Here is a 14,621-nt window from a genome sequence, read left to right as displayed (position 1 = left end):
CGGCGGGGGATCGCGGTTGACAGGGAGATAGACATTGCGCATGCGTTAGGTGTTAGGTTTATTTTAGCAGATCGCGGTTGACAGGGAGATAGACATTGCGCATGCGTTAGGTGTTAGGTTTATTTTAGCAGCCAGTTTAGGGAGTTACGGGGCTCCAATAGTCAGCGTAAGGCTTCTTACGGCTGCTTTTTGTGGCGAGGTGAAAATGGAGTAAGATTTCTCCATTTTCGCCACGTAAGTTCTTACGCTGTATATTGGATACCAAACTGCGCGGGCTTGGTATACCTGCCTATGGCCCAAAAAACTACAGGCGACGGCAGAAATATACGCGCGTAACTTCCGCCGTATATAGGATACCAAACCCGCGCAAATATTGGCATTGCCAGCGACGATTTTTATCGGATCGACCCCCAGGTGTTCCCAGGCAGTCTCCCATCCAGGTACTGACCAGGCCTGGCCCTGCTTAGCTTCCAAGATCAAACGGGATCAGGTACATTCAGGGAAGTGTGGTAATACCTTAATCTAAGTGATATGAAATGTATGTATTAAGCAATAGATAAGTGTACTTAGTGAATATCTATTAACCTACTCTAATGTGTAAAAACGGGGTTGTAATACATTATGTTCAATATACAAAAATAAGATGGTATAGAAATACAGTAGTAATAATATTGTTTAATGTGTTGGAGATAATGTTGAGGTGTATATTGTGAGTGCAGACTTAAATAAAATGATAAAATAAAAATAAAAATGTTCAGTGAACAGTGTATATGTTTTCTAATGTGCAGCATATATATTCCATCTTATTTTTGTATATTGAACATAATGTATTACAACCCTGTTTTTACACATTAGAGTAGGTTAATAGATATTCACTAAGTACACTTATCTATTGCTTAATACATACATTTCATATAACTTAGATTAAGATATTACCACACTTCCCTGAATGTACCTGATCCCGTTTGATCTTGGTAGCTAAGCAGGGCCAGGCCTGGTCAGTACCTGGATGAGAGACTGCCTGGGAACACCAGGTGCATTAGACTTAAAATATGGATATGTATATGTGTATATATAGTTTCAATAAGGCCTGCATAATTTAAAGGGCTCTCTCCTATAGAAAATCTTGCTTATACATATTTGACCAAAGGCTGTTAACATCAATAGGTGCTTTAATAAAACTTTAACTTATTTAGACTAACTGACAACATACTAAGACATTTGGTATGAACACCAAGAATTAGAATATCATGTACTTTTTATATATGTATGTGTGTATATATTTTTTTTTAAAAAAAGGGTGAGGAACAATTTTTTAATGTTACTATTTTAGAATACCATAATAATATCCTATAACATATGATGCTGACATGATATCCACCATAAAATATTGTTTGGCTATGGTTGTTGTTTTTTACATCCTTTATTAACCAATTTGTACAGTACTTGTTTGTTTTTTAGTATAATGTGAATTATTTGGAAATGGTTTTAATCATTGTATTCTAACTATGGTCTGATTGAAACAGGTGTGCACTCACACACCTGATGAGGCAGGTTCACTTCCACACCTGAATAGGTGTGGTTATGTTTCACTCTTACAGGCCCATTTATCAAGCTCCGTATGGAGCTTGAAGGGCCGTGTTTCTGGCGAGTCTTCAGACTCGCCAGAAACACAAGTTATGAAGCAGCAGTCTAAAGACCGCTGCTCCATAACCCTGTCCGCCTGTTCTGAGCAGGCGGACAGAAATCGCCGGAAATCAACCCGATCGAATACGATCGGGTTGATTGACACCTCCCTGCTGGCGGCCGATTGGCCGCGAGTCAGCAGGGGGCGGCGTTGCACTAGCAGCTCTTGTGAGCTGCTGGTGCAATGTTAAATGCAGAGAGCGTATTGCTCTCCGCATTTAGCGAGGTCTTGCGGACCTGATCCGCAGTGTCGGATCAGGTCCGCAAGCCCTTTGATAAATGGGCCCCCTAGAGTGGTCATTTAGCATTTATAAGCCAGAGCTCTCAGTCTTTGGATAGAAGCCTGAGGAAACAGACAGAGATCTGAGAAACTAGTTGCTTGTTTATCCATTGTTACGGTCACATTTGTGACATTTTATATTGTATTTTACTGCACCATTAAACTATGGTATTTTAACTCTTTGCTGAGAGCCTGAGCTTGATTGAAATCTTCCCTGGAGTGATTTGTTGCACTTCCTTGGTCAGTGAACTGGGGCACTGTGAACTCCCAGTCTGCCTCTATAAGCACAACAGAGTGCTGCCTTACTTGTGAGTATAAAATCTGTATTCACCTTTTTTTACATTTGTCCAAACTATATCACGCGAGGAGGCGCCCTTGTCTTTGTGATTTTCTTTGCACAGAGAGAGTATTTACCCAGACTGGTTTTGTGACAAGGAGCTGACTTCTGGATCTAAGGGAGAATCGTATATATGTGCTACCCAGGAGGATTAATAAACCTCTGAAGTGCCCTCCTAATCTTGGGACTGTCTGAGCATCAATATCATATACAGATAAGAACTTATTAGAGACTTAATACTATTTATTTATTATATATTGTTTTAAGCTGCATTTTCTGTTTATATTGATCACATCACATTTGATGAGAGTCCATGTCTCCTTTTTTCTGTAATTGTCATTATTATTTTGTCTTTATACATTTATTATCTGATCATTTTATATTATTTTTAAGTGTTTATTGTTTTTACTATACTTCAGTATTATCCTACAGATTGTTGTAATACATCTATATTTATATTAGGCCTTGGTTGGCCTTTTTTTTTTTTTATTATATTTTTAAAAATTATATATTTCTTCTAGCGCCCCCTAGAGTTACGCTTGCATAGTGTAACAGGTCTCTCTCTCTCTCTCTCTCTATCTATCTATCTATCTATCTACAATTATGTGCAAAGATATAGGTACATATTTGAGCATTAATAATTATTTAACATTGAGTATAAAAAGTAAGATAAAAGCTTTTTGCAAAAAAAAATATATATCCACAGGTACATTTTTATGATATTTATTGTTTGTTCAGGTATAAATCTAGCTATTTCAAGGACATTAATAGATTAAAAATAAAAGAGAGAGAAATGTGCTTGTTCATGTACAGGAATGAAATTGTATAAACAAAGTTGAAAGAAGAAGACAAAACTATCTTCATTTGATGGACATTCAAGGTAGATGATTTGATAAATGAGGATATCCGCGACATTGATGACTCTTATTTATTAGTCCGATGCTCATCGCACTGGACTTGAAAAGTGTCCTATTAAAAAAATTTCTTCATTCTCTTGCTTTTTATTTGAAAAAGAAGGCATCTAAGCTAAGGAGCCAGAAATTTTTTGGTTTAGATCCTGGACAGCACTTGTTTATTGGTGTTGTCCAATCAGCAAGCACAACCCAGGTTGTGAACCAAAAATGGGCTGGCTTCTAAACTTACATTCTTGCTTTTCAAATAAAGATAAGATAAGAGTATGAAGAAAAATTAATAATAGGAGTAAATTAGAAAGTTGCTTAAAATTGGATGCTCTATCTGAATCACGGGGAAAAAAATTGGGTTCAGTGTTCCTTTTAAACAATTTTGCAATATGTTTTATTTATTTTGTCCCCTTTTCATGTAATTTAGTCATGAATATTGGGGATTTTCTAATTCTCTGGAATTGATATGCACCCTGCTAACTTATAAAAGCTAACACTGCTACATATAATTCCTTAAAGAGATATGAAACCCAAAAAAATATTTTGTGATTCAGACAGAGCATACCATTTTGAAAAAAGTTTCCAATTTACTTACATTATCAAATTTGCTTTGTTCCCATGATATTCTTTATTGAAGAGATACCTAGGTAGGCATCTGGAACACTACATGGCAGGAAATAGTGCTAACATCTAGTGCTCTTGCAAATCAATTACATTCTTGCAAAACAGCTGCCGTATAGTGCTCCAGAAATGGTCTGGCTCCTAAGCATATGTCTCTCTTTTTCAACAAAAGATACCAAGAGAATTAAAAAAAATTATAATAGAAGCAAATCAGAAAGTTTTTTTTTAAAATTGCCTGCTCTTTCTGAATCATGAAATTAATATATTTAATTAATTGGCTCCCACAGATAACAATAGCAAGACATTTAGTTTTATCTACAATGATATGACTGGGATTATCCTTGTTGATTGTCTCCTCCAAATAAGAAAAATTGTGAGTGGAGTTCGGCTACTGAAAAATAATTGCAGTAAAAAGGATGTTAATTTATTTTAAAAATGTTTAGACTTGGCTGATATGTTATTCTATAGCAACACAACAGAAATGTCTTGTAATTACAATGTATTTACTGTGCCGTTAACAAAATATGTCAATCTAATCTTAAGGGGAGGGTTGAGTTTTAAATTAGAGTTGCCAGCTTCCTTCCACAAAAAAAATGGGCGACTTGCAGGTAATCCAGGAAAGGCAGTACCTGGGGTTGTGATCAGTTTTTAGGTCATAGGATGATTGTCTGCAGTATTATTTTATTGTGAAGAAGGTTAAACAAATAAAATGCCCAATCAATATGAAATCAGTGGCAATGTGTGCAGCAGGAGGGGAGTTCTTTTTGTACACGTGAGTTGCACATAATATTAAAAATGGTGGCTCATTGGCATAAAAAAGTGATTTAAGTGGGTGCATATGCTTAGATATAAAGAGCAAAATGTCATGGATAAAGCATATGCCCCCTCTTTCTCCCCCTGGACATGGGATCAGACCTCATGACCCTGCAACTGTAAGCAGATTGTCTATCTGACCTGATAGCAGATCCCATTGTACGTAGGCCAAGCCAGTTGCATGTCCATATCAGATATTAGATTGGACTCATCATTAGGAAGCCCTGTTTAAATTAAAGCACATTGGACGTCAGATTAATTACTGTCAGTGAAATGTCCATTTTTTTAAAAATGTATTTTACTAAACAAGCAGTTGAACTAACAATTGGCAACAATTTTTACAGATTATTTATAGGAGAGTGAAGATAAAAAATGGTTTGAGTAGATAAAAAGGTTGAGAAGAGACAAGAATGTAAAATCACCATTTTCCCTCCTGTGAAGCGTAACTGAGGGACATAAAAAAAATCACACCCTTTAAAATCACAGAATTTTCATATCTAATTGCAATTAATGACTTTTCAAACAATTTCTGCCTTACTCTGTTTTAAAGTGCAGAATTAATCTATACATCCTGTGCTTTCCACTGCACTCCATGTGCGCTTCTGGGAATTACACCCATATTTGTTCTGAATTGGCAGCTAGCTTCTAAGAAACAGGTTAAACTTCTAAGAAATTCATCATCTGAAATCTCAGTCAGTGGCTTTCTTGCAGATGTGATTACAGAACACTCAACAACCGCCTGGTAAGTAGATACAAAATAATATTATTCTACAATACTGTATTGTCTTCAACTACTTATTGAGATATTGTAAAAAAAAATGATATTTTTATTAAGGATCAAATCAAGGCAAAAAAAACTGAACATGTCAAGGAAAAGGGAAAAAGATTTATACATAGAGATTATTTTCAGACATATATCCAGTATACGGTAAACAATATAAGAAAATTACAATTCCAAAACAATTTCCATATATTAGTAACAATATGGTTGCCAAACAAGCTTTATGCCTTCAAAATAGCTCCTGAGGCCACTCTTAGACCTCCTAGTTCTATAAGAGGTATAGGGCTGTAAAAGGTATCCATGAATATCAGGAGACCGCTCTTGGGTCTCAATTGTTGAACCTTGTTTTTCTCTTTTTTATTCTATAATAGACATTAGAAATAGAAGTAAAATATCTTGAGATTCCTATATAGTAGAACAGCTAGTACCAAGTGATAGATCAGGTGATGGAGTATGTAATATCATAATACCAACTAAAAGGAGGAGTAAACACTGTGTGGTTGCTATTGCACAACTATATATGCTCAAGTGAACATTTAACGTGAACATGGGTTAAGTAGTAAACTTAAGAGGCTAACATCCTGGACATATATAGTAGTCCCATTCAAATGAAGTTGATCATCATGGGATATTTATATCTAACAGTAGAAGTACACATGGAAAATAGTTAACTCAAGGAGATGAATGTTACGAGTATAGGGTAGGAAAGGGGTTGTTATCTTGGCTCCCTGAAATAAAAATAATAAACGTACCAGTTTGAATTTTAAAAGCATAAGCCATGTCATCTCGGCCGCTGACAACACGGCAATATAGTTAGACTTTAGGTGTTTTTTTACAGGGTATTTACCTGGGAGGGAGAAAAACAATAAAAGGGTCTATCTGAGTTGGCGTTAGTGATGTTATAAAATTAAGCCTCCTAGCATTTTTAAGAGTATATAATCCAGATTAAGTAAAAACAAGTAACTTCCTTAACAGTAATATATGGGATCTCTGTGAGTATTAATAGCTCTATTATGTTGGGAGGTACTACTTAAACCCTAAGTGCATTATAACGAAGCAAAATGTAGCATGTTATCTCAGATAAAGTCTCATAGTGAATATATAGGGGAAAACAACTTAACCATCTTTAATGCACAGAAACTAAGTGGGTTGCTGAGATAAAGGCGAGTAATGCTATGCTAAAGTGTTTACACATCTGTATAAAACAGGAGACTGGGCTCCTCAAATCTAAAGTGTCAGCAGTCTTATCAAGCCCATGTCAAGTTAGAGAAACATTAAGCTAGAGAAGCATGTCTGGGAACATATTGGCATATATAACATTGCGTGGTGTGAGGTACATAAGTGAACGCTCAGAACTGCATCTGTCTTGGTTGTCCCAAATATATAGATATTCTGCTCTTGTTCTTGTATATAAGCTTGTAGATTTAAGTTTGCATTGCTTAGTTACAAGATACTATTGTGTGCATGCTAAAAGTAAAAGTAAGGGGGAAACCCTGATTAAGCCCTCTGCCTTATCAAAATATAAGTATTTTGCAGCAAGTACATTTCCTGAACTCCTGAAATTATATCTGTCATGGCATTAAGGAGTCTCACCCAATAATAAAGTGTAGGGAGCGCATGTGAGGGGGACGAAATAAGGGTTGGGCTTCTGGCGGTAATAGTTGAGGGTCTTTGTGTGCAGTTTTAGGAACGCCCTGTGGGTAGGGTTCAGGGTTACTATTGGCGGAGGCGGAAGAAGGGGTGTGGCCTTGCCTTACAGGTACTTAAGGTGTGGTATCGCTGGCAGTGCTCAAACTAACCTTTGTTTTTTGTTTCAGCAGGAAGCATTTGTGTAGCAGCTAGTGAATTGAAAAGATGGTGACAAGGAATAGGAGAATTCCAAAGAGATACTTGGACTATTGGGAATCCGTCTGGAGGACTAGAGCACTGCAGGCACAGAGAAAACTATAGAAAAAATAGAAAAGACCAAGTCGGGCCAAAAGGCAGCACAGGGAGTATCAGCTGACAAGGTGGTTGGAGTTGCAGTGCTTCCTTTCGCCCAAACGGACATAAAATTAGCTTCAACAGTGGTAAGTAGGCTAGGGGTGGAGGTATCGGCCGGTGGTGGTCCTTACTTGCCAGGTAACAAGGAGGCCTTTATGGAGGTAGGGGAGGAGGACGCTAGTGAGTGGTGGAGCAGCATAGGCGTACCCCAATGCTTTCAATCTTCCCCCGGTTCTCTTGGGGCGGACATTCCTTTGGAGCAGGGCAGTAGGGTGGGCCCGAGGCAGAGTAGGCCTAGCACGCTGCCAGATTTCAAGATGGCCACAGGGAGGGGCAGCAGTGTTTTCCGCATGTCTGCAGCGAAGGATGATTACGTCACAGCGTCGCGGCCTCACAACGTCTACATAGCTGTAGTGGTGCACAGCATGAGTGGAGCATTAGAGAGAGGTAGCTAGGCTGGGGCAGGCAGCGGGTTCCAGAGGAAAGTTACGGTAGGGGCCCAGGCTGCTTGGGTGTCAATGGATGGGAGGGAGAGGAGTTTTATCAGGGCAGGGGGCCACATGGAAGTGTGTGGGGGCAGGAATATGGGGATAGATGGCACTGTGGTCCCGGTGGGCTGAGTACCGGTTATTGGAGCAAATGGGAGGGCAGGAGGCCCAGGGACATGAGGGGAAGTGGTACATACGGAAGGGAGAGAAAGGGAGGGGATGGGTACAGGGAACCAGGATATTTGGGCATTATTGAAGGGGGAGTGGAGGTATTAGGTAGACCTCAGAATCGGAGGAGGGCAGGTGCAGGATAATCAGGGACATGGAGGGGAACACGTACATGATAATTGACCCAGGAGAGTTAGCTAGGGAGCCAGCAGAAGGTATTGGAAAAGAGAGTATGGGGGGCGAAGAGAGAGGGAAGGATGGGGGGGACACAGCAGCGACCTATGATAGGGCAGAGTGCATTGTGTAAGGAAAAGGTCATTAACAATAATGGGAATATATTACAGAGTTTATTGGAACGGGAACACACAGCAGGACAAGCAGTACCGTCGGCAAAGGGCATTGAATCTTTGGCGACAAGAGCCGAGCAAGGTGCTGTGAAAATGGCAACACAGCAGAAGGAAGGAAACAGTGGGACAAAGGATGTAGGAGCAGCTGTGGGGAGTGACGGCACGCAGAATCCTAAACAGGGTAAGCGTATGTTATGTAGGAATATTAGCATGTCTGACAGCTATTCTGATTGTGATTCTGATAATGCTATGGTTAAGGGAGAGGGGTGTAATAGAATACTAAAGATAGTAAGAAAGATTTACGCGAAGAAAGGTGAAGGGGAGGAAAAGGAGATATTGAGGGAGGTGGCTGCTGGTGAATTGGAGGATTTTAATGCAGATGATGCGGTGACAGGGACTTTGCTATTAACGCTGACTACGCATTTGAAGGCTAAAGTAAAAGCCAGGGCACAAAAAGGTAAATTTGTAGACATATTCAATATTACTAGGGAAGCAGTGGCTTTTAAATTTAGAGGAGAGAAGGGAAAGGTAGAAAAATCAAACAGACATTTACGGAATGGGTGAAAGGAATGTTGATATACGCGGAATGTTTCATTAAGCTAATCCTGAGAAGGTGAAGGGTATGTTAAGATACATTCATTTGATTGTGGAATGCTATACAACATATGGGGGATTTGAGTGGAAAGATTATAATGTAGAATTTAGAAGGGGTAAATTACAGCTTGGGGATAGAGGGCAGAAGTATTTTGGGGTTAAGATCCTGGATATGTACACAAGATTTTTGAAAGTCACAGATAATCAAGGGGGGCGAACCACGAGTATGGGAAAGATAAATAAAAGCAAGAATAGGGAGTGCTGGGCTTTCAATGAGAAAAGATGTGATAGGGGTAACACATGTAAGTATAAATACAGGTGAAACTCGAAAAATTAGAATATTGTGCAAAAGTTCATTTATTTCACTAATGCAACCTAAAAGGTGAAACTAATATATGAGATAGACTCATTACATGCAAAACAAGATAGTTCAAGACGTGATTTGTCATAATTGTGATGATTATGGCTTACAGCTCATGAAAACCCCAAATCCACAATCTCAGAAAATTAGAATATTACATGCAATCTATAAAACAAGGATTGTACATAGAACAATATCGGACCTCTGAAAAGTATAAGCATGCATACTGTATGTACTCAGTACTTGGTTCGGGCCCCTTTTGCAGCAATTACTGCCTCAATGCGGCGTGGCATTGAAGCTATCAGCCTGTGGCACTTCTGAGGTGTTATTGAAGACCAGGATGCTTCAATAGCGGCCTTCAGCTCTTCTGAATTGTTCGGTCTCATGTCTCATCTTTCTCTTGGCAATGCCCCATAGAAGAGGATGTTCCGCGTTGGCTTGGAAGAAGATGGCTCGCTCCGCTCCGGAAGAAAGAAGATTGAAGATGCGGCTTGATAGAAGACTTCATCCCGATGATGGACTTCTGACTTCAGCCCGATGATGGAGTTCTTCAGCTGCCGCTTGGATCCAGACTTCTGCCCGAGGATGGACGTCACTCTTCAGCCCCCTGCTTGGGCTTGGATCAAGACATCGGAGGCTCTTCTGGACAGATCGGGACCTGGTGAGGTGAAGACAAGGTAGGGAGATCTTCAGGGGCTTAGTGTTAGGTTTATTTAAGGGGGGTTTGGGTTAGATTAGGGGTATGTGGGTGGTGGGTTATAATGTTGGGGGGGTATTGTATGTTTTTTTTTTTTTTACAGGCAAAAGAGCTGAATTCTTTGGGGCATGCCCCGCAAAGGGCCCTTTTCAGGGCTGGTAAGGTAAAAGAGCTTTGAACTTTTTTAATTTAGAATAGGGTAGGGCATTTTTTTATTTTGGGGGTCTTTGTTATTTTATTAGGGGGCTTAGAGTAGGTGTAATTAGTTTAAAATTGTTGTAATATTTTTCTAATGTTTGTAAATATTTTTTTATTTTTTGTAACTTAGTTCTTTTTTATTTTTTGTACTTTAGTTAGTTTATTTCATTGTATTTATTTGTAGATATTGTATTTAATTAATTTATTGATAGTGTAGTATTAGGTTTAATTGTAGATAATTGTAGGTATTTTATTTAATTAATTTATTGATAGTGTAGTGTTAGGTTTAATTGTAACTTAGGTTAGGATTTATTTTACAGGTAATTTTGTAATTATTTTAGCTATTAAATAGTTCTTAACTATTTAATAGCTATTGTACCTGGTTAAAATAAATACAAAGTTACCTGTAAAATAAATAAATATAAATCCTAAAATAGCTATAATATAATTTTAATTTATATTGTAGCTATATTAGGGTTTATTTTACAGGTAAGTATTTAGATTTAAATAGGAATAATTTATTTAATAAGAGTTAATTTATTTAGTTAGATTTAAATTATATTTAACTTAGGGGGGTGTTAGTGTTAGGGTTAGACTTAGCTTTAGGGGTTAATCCATTTATTACAGTAGCGGCGAGATTCGGTCGGCAGATTAGGGGTTAATAGGTGTTGGCGATGTTAGGGAGGGCAGATTAGGGGTTAATACTACTTATTATAGGGTTATTGAGGCGGGAGTGAGGCGGATTAGGGGTTAATAAGTGTAGGCAGGTGGAGGCGACGTTGAGGGGGGCAGATTAGGGGTTAATAAATGTAATATAGGGGTCGGCGGTGTTAGGGGCAGCAGATTAGGGGTACATAAGGATATCGTAGTTGGCGGCACTTTGCGGTCGGCAGATTAGGGGTTAATTATTGTAGGTAGCTGGCGGCGACGTTGTGGGGGGCAGGTTAGGGGTTAATAAATATAATATAGGGGTCGGCGGTGTTAGGGGCAGCAGATTAGGGGTACATAAGTATAACGTAGGTGGCGGTCGGCAGATTAGGGGTTAAAAAATTTAATAGAGTGGCGGCGATGTGGGGGGACCTCGGTTTAGGGGTACATAGGTAGTTTATGGGTGTTAGTGTACTTTAGAGCACAGTAGTTAAGAGCTTTCTGGGCTAACGCCGGTTTATAAAGCTCTTAACTACTGACTTTTTTCAGCGGCAGGAGTTTTGTCGTTAGATTTCTAATGCTCACTTCAGCCACGACTCTAAATACCGGCGTTAGAAAGATCCCATTGAAAAGATAGGATACGCAAATGACGTAAGGGGATCTGCGGTATGGAAAAGTCGCGGCTGGAAAGTGAGCGTTAGACCCTTTAATGACTGACTCTAAATACCGGCGGTAGCCCAAAACCAGCGTTAGGAGCCTCTAACGCTGGTTTTCACGGCTACCGCCCAACTCTAAATCTAGGCCTAAGAGAATTAAAAAAAAAAAAAAGTTCAGGTTGATGGTTGAAGTGAGTTTGGTTTAAGATATCAAGTTAATTAATAGCGTATTGGGCTCAAGCAAGCGCAGCAGCATCATCTCAAGATGGGCATCTAGGTTTCTCGCATCAACAAACTAGCGTTAGATGGATAGGGAAGAGGAGAATGTTATGGAAGGAGCTGGTATCGACAATACAGCTAGCAAGGCAAAGATGGGGTTGCCCCGATGTGTTAAAATTACACCTTGGAGGAAACGACATAGGAGCTTACCCACTAAGAGAATTTGAGGAGAAGATTAGGGAAGTAATCAAGTGGCTAAGCATAGCATGGCCGTCAGTTGAAATAGTCTGGTCGAACATAAAATTGAGAATATATTGGAGGAATTCGTACACGCGGAGGATGGGCTATAGGTCAAGTAGAAAGGTGAACCAAGTAGCAGCCAAGGCAGTGAGAGAAATAGGGGGAATAGTGCTAGAACATCCCTTGCTAGCGGCAAAGTATGAGGAAATCATTTGTCGCGATGGGGTTCATCTCACCGATAAGGGAAACGAACAATTCTTGGCAGACATCAGGATGATGTTGCAAGAATTGATGAAGGTAAGGAAAGGTCACATAGGGTTAAGTAGAGTAGATGGCTGAAAGAGGGTGCTCTTTTGTTTTGGTGAAATTCGGGTCTGGCACGTGGGCAGGGCAGCAAAGGGATGGGAGGATTCTGTAGCATGCACTAGCCTAGAATGGTGATCCGGTGGTCTATCTACTGGGCAGGCTATGCCACAGGTTCTCCTTACCCCCTCCTGCCCTACCACAGGGGGTTTGTGGTCCTCCCCCTGATACGTGGACCCAAATTTCAGATTGTGGTCAAATGCTGGCTGGTGCATTTTATGAGATTGTTGATATTGGCAGATTTTGCTCTCCTTTCTAAAAGAGCCACTTGGGGGGCAGAGCTATCTGCCGAATGAAGCAGCAGCATTTTGCAGAAGCTCCGGATGAATTTCTATAATTGACTCGTTTAAACCGCAAAAATTATATTCAGTTGTGCTAAAAGCCTTAAGAGATTGCTGCAGCAAGCTGCCCTAAGGCTCTGAAAGACCACATCAATGCTGATCTAGAGCATACTACGGCTGACCATCAAGGCCCTGAGCTACCGGATAACCTAACCCCTCATCGGATCCTCACAGAAGGAACTACCTGATCATCGACTACCGAACACTGGTGAGCACACGGCTCCGGGGAGTTGGAGCTCTGATCCGGAGCAATCTGCACACAAAGGAATAGCAGCACACAGCTGATCCGACTGTATCTGTGGTGGCCGGACCCTCTGATTATGCTACAAGGGCAAGATGGAGAGAGGTTTGGTGGAGCCCTGAAAAGATAACTTACCAGGTTATCACCAGCACTTACACACGGAGCTGTCCAATGCAGAGGGCTGTCACTTGGTTGGTGCCACACGGAGGGGAAAGCAGTGGCGCGAAAATCTGCCATCTTGATTGCAACCTGACGGCTACTGCACTGGCGGCGGACTGAATCGGGAGAGCTGGATAAATATTGTCAGCTGGACCAGGTAAAACAGAACTCCTTCAGAGGAGCATAATAGTTGAGAAAAAGAAATGGTTTATTGCAATAAAGCAAAGTAACTGCTATATAGTAATGTCCGAGCAGGCTTTGAGCTATAGTTCCTTTTTACTTCTTACTTCTAAATAGTGACAGTAATAACAAGCATAGTATGCTGTGCTCCCCTCTCTCTATGGACAATAAACAATAGGTTATCAAGCGCCTCCGTTAATATTTTGACTTTTTATATGTATATATATTTTGCGCTATTCAGATGACCCTATATGACTTGTTCCCGAATGTCAGTATGTGGTTAGTGATCCTTAAAGAGATAATCCAAAGGATTTAAGCGGATATGGAAAAGTCCCAATCAGCAAACAAATGTCTACTGTTCATACAGATACATATACATATGGATACATATACCTCCGCTCCCTTCTGTGCCCCGGTACCTCTGACCTGGATCATCCTAGGTCTTGCTGGCTTGCTGTGCGCTGTTCCGGACCCCCGTCCGTCCACACCATGCGGATTCAGCGTCTTCCGTATCGCCACACGTGTGGCGTGACGTCACTTCCTGGATTCCGTCTGTTAACGGTACACCCTGGGCAACTGGGCTTGGAGTCTGGTGGAACTTTGGCCAATCCACGGGCTGATTCAAGTTTCTCTGCCGCAAAATCCTATGTAGTTAAATAGCACCAAAGTAGGTACTTCCACAGTTTTTATCCTGATATCGTATGTTGTATCCTCGGGAAACAAAGTTAAATGGATATCATCCAGAGAGAGGGCTATTAGCAAGTCCGGACTGCAGTGCAGCTAGTAGAAAAGCAGCAACTGGCTTGGGCAAAAATTGAAGCTCAAAAATATACAAGATGCCAGTTGCTGCAATTAAAATAAAAAGTCTCTTTATTTAGAAATATTTAAAATACAGAGGGAACATACCCTACTAGAAAGAACAGACTAACATGTTTCGGCTTGCGCCGTACTCATAGTCCTAAAACAACATACAGACACTCCTGCTTAAGAACCCTATACTAGGGTTTGATTGGTAGAAATCTTAATTATCAATTAGGGTTTTAAAGGTGCAGTACATAGTACTCTTTTTTAGCAATGGGATAGATTATATGCACACATCAATTCATGCAATTTAGAGTATACATTTGTACAGTAACCTAAGTTCACACATATCTAACATTTACTTTATGCTTCAATCTCATATTTCTTATGTTGGAGATGGATTAAACTGAAAATGGAAATCTTACATTTTAAGTTTCAAACTTTAAATTTTACATATACAAAACAGTAAGTGCACTGAGTACACTGTTATGTGGTGGGCTTTAAGAGAGGAAAGACT

General features: G+C 39.9%; 1 pseudogene; it reads right to left on the bottom strand.

Moving 5' to 3' along the window:
• Positions 1 to 398: 398 nt before the first annotated feature.
• Positions 399 to 518, bottom strand: LOC128651097 (uncharacterized; annotated as a pseudogene).
• Between the last annotated feature and the right edge of the window lie 14,103 nt (positions 519 to 14,621).

The sequence above is a fragment of the Bombina bombina genome, chromosome 2 (genome assembly GCF_027579735.1).
Source record: "Bombina bombina isolate aBomBom1 chromosome 2, aBomBom1.pri, whole genome shotgun sequence".
Lineage (NCBI taxonomy): Eukaryota > Metazoa > Chordata > Amphibia > Anura > Bombinatoridae > Bombina > Bombina bombina.
This window is presented reverse-complemented; position numbering and strand designations above follow the sequence as displayed.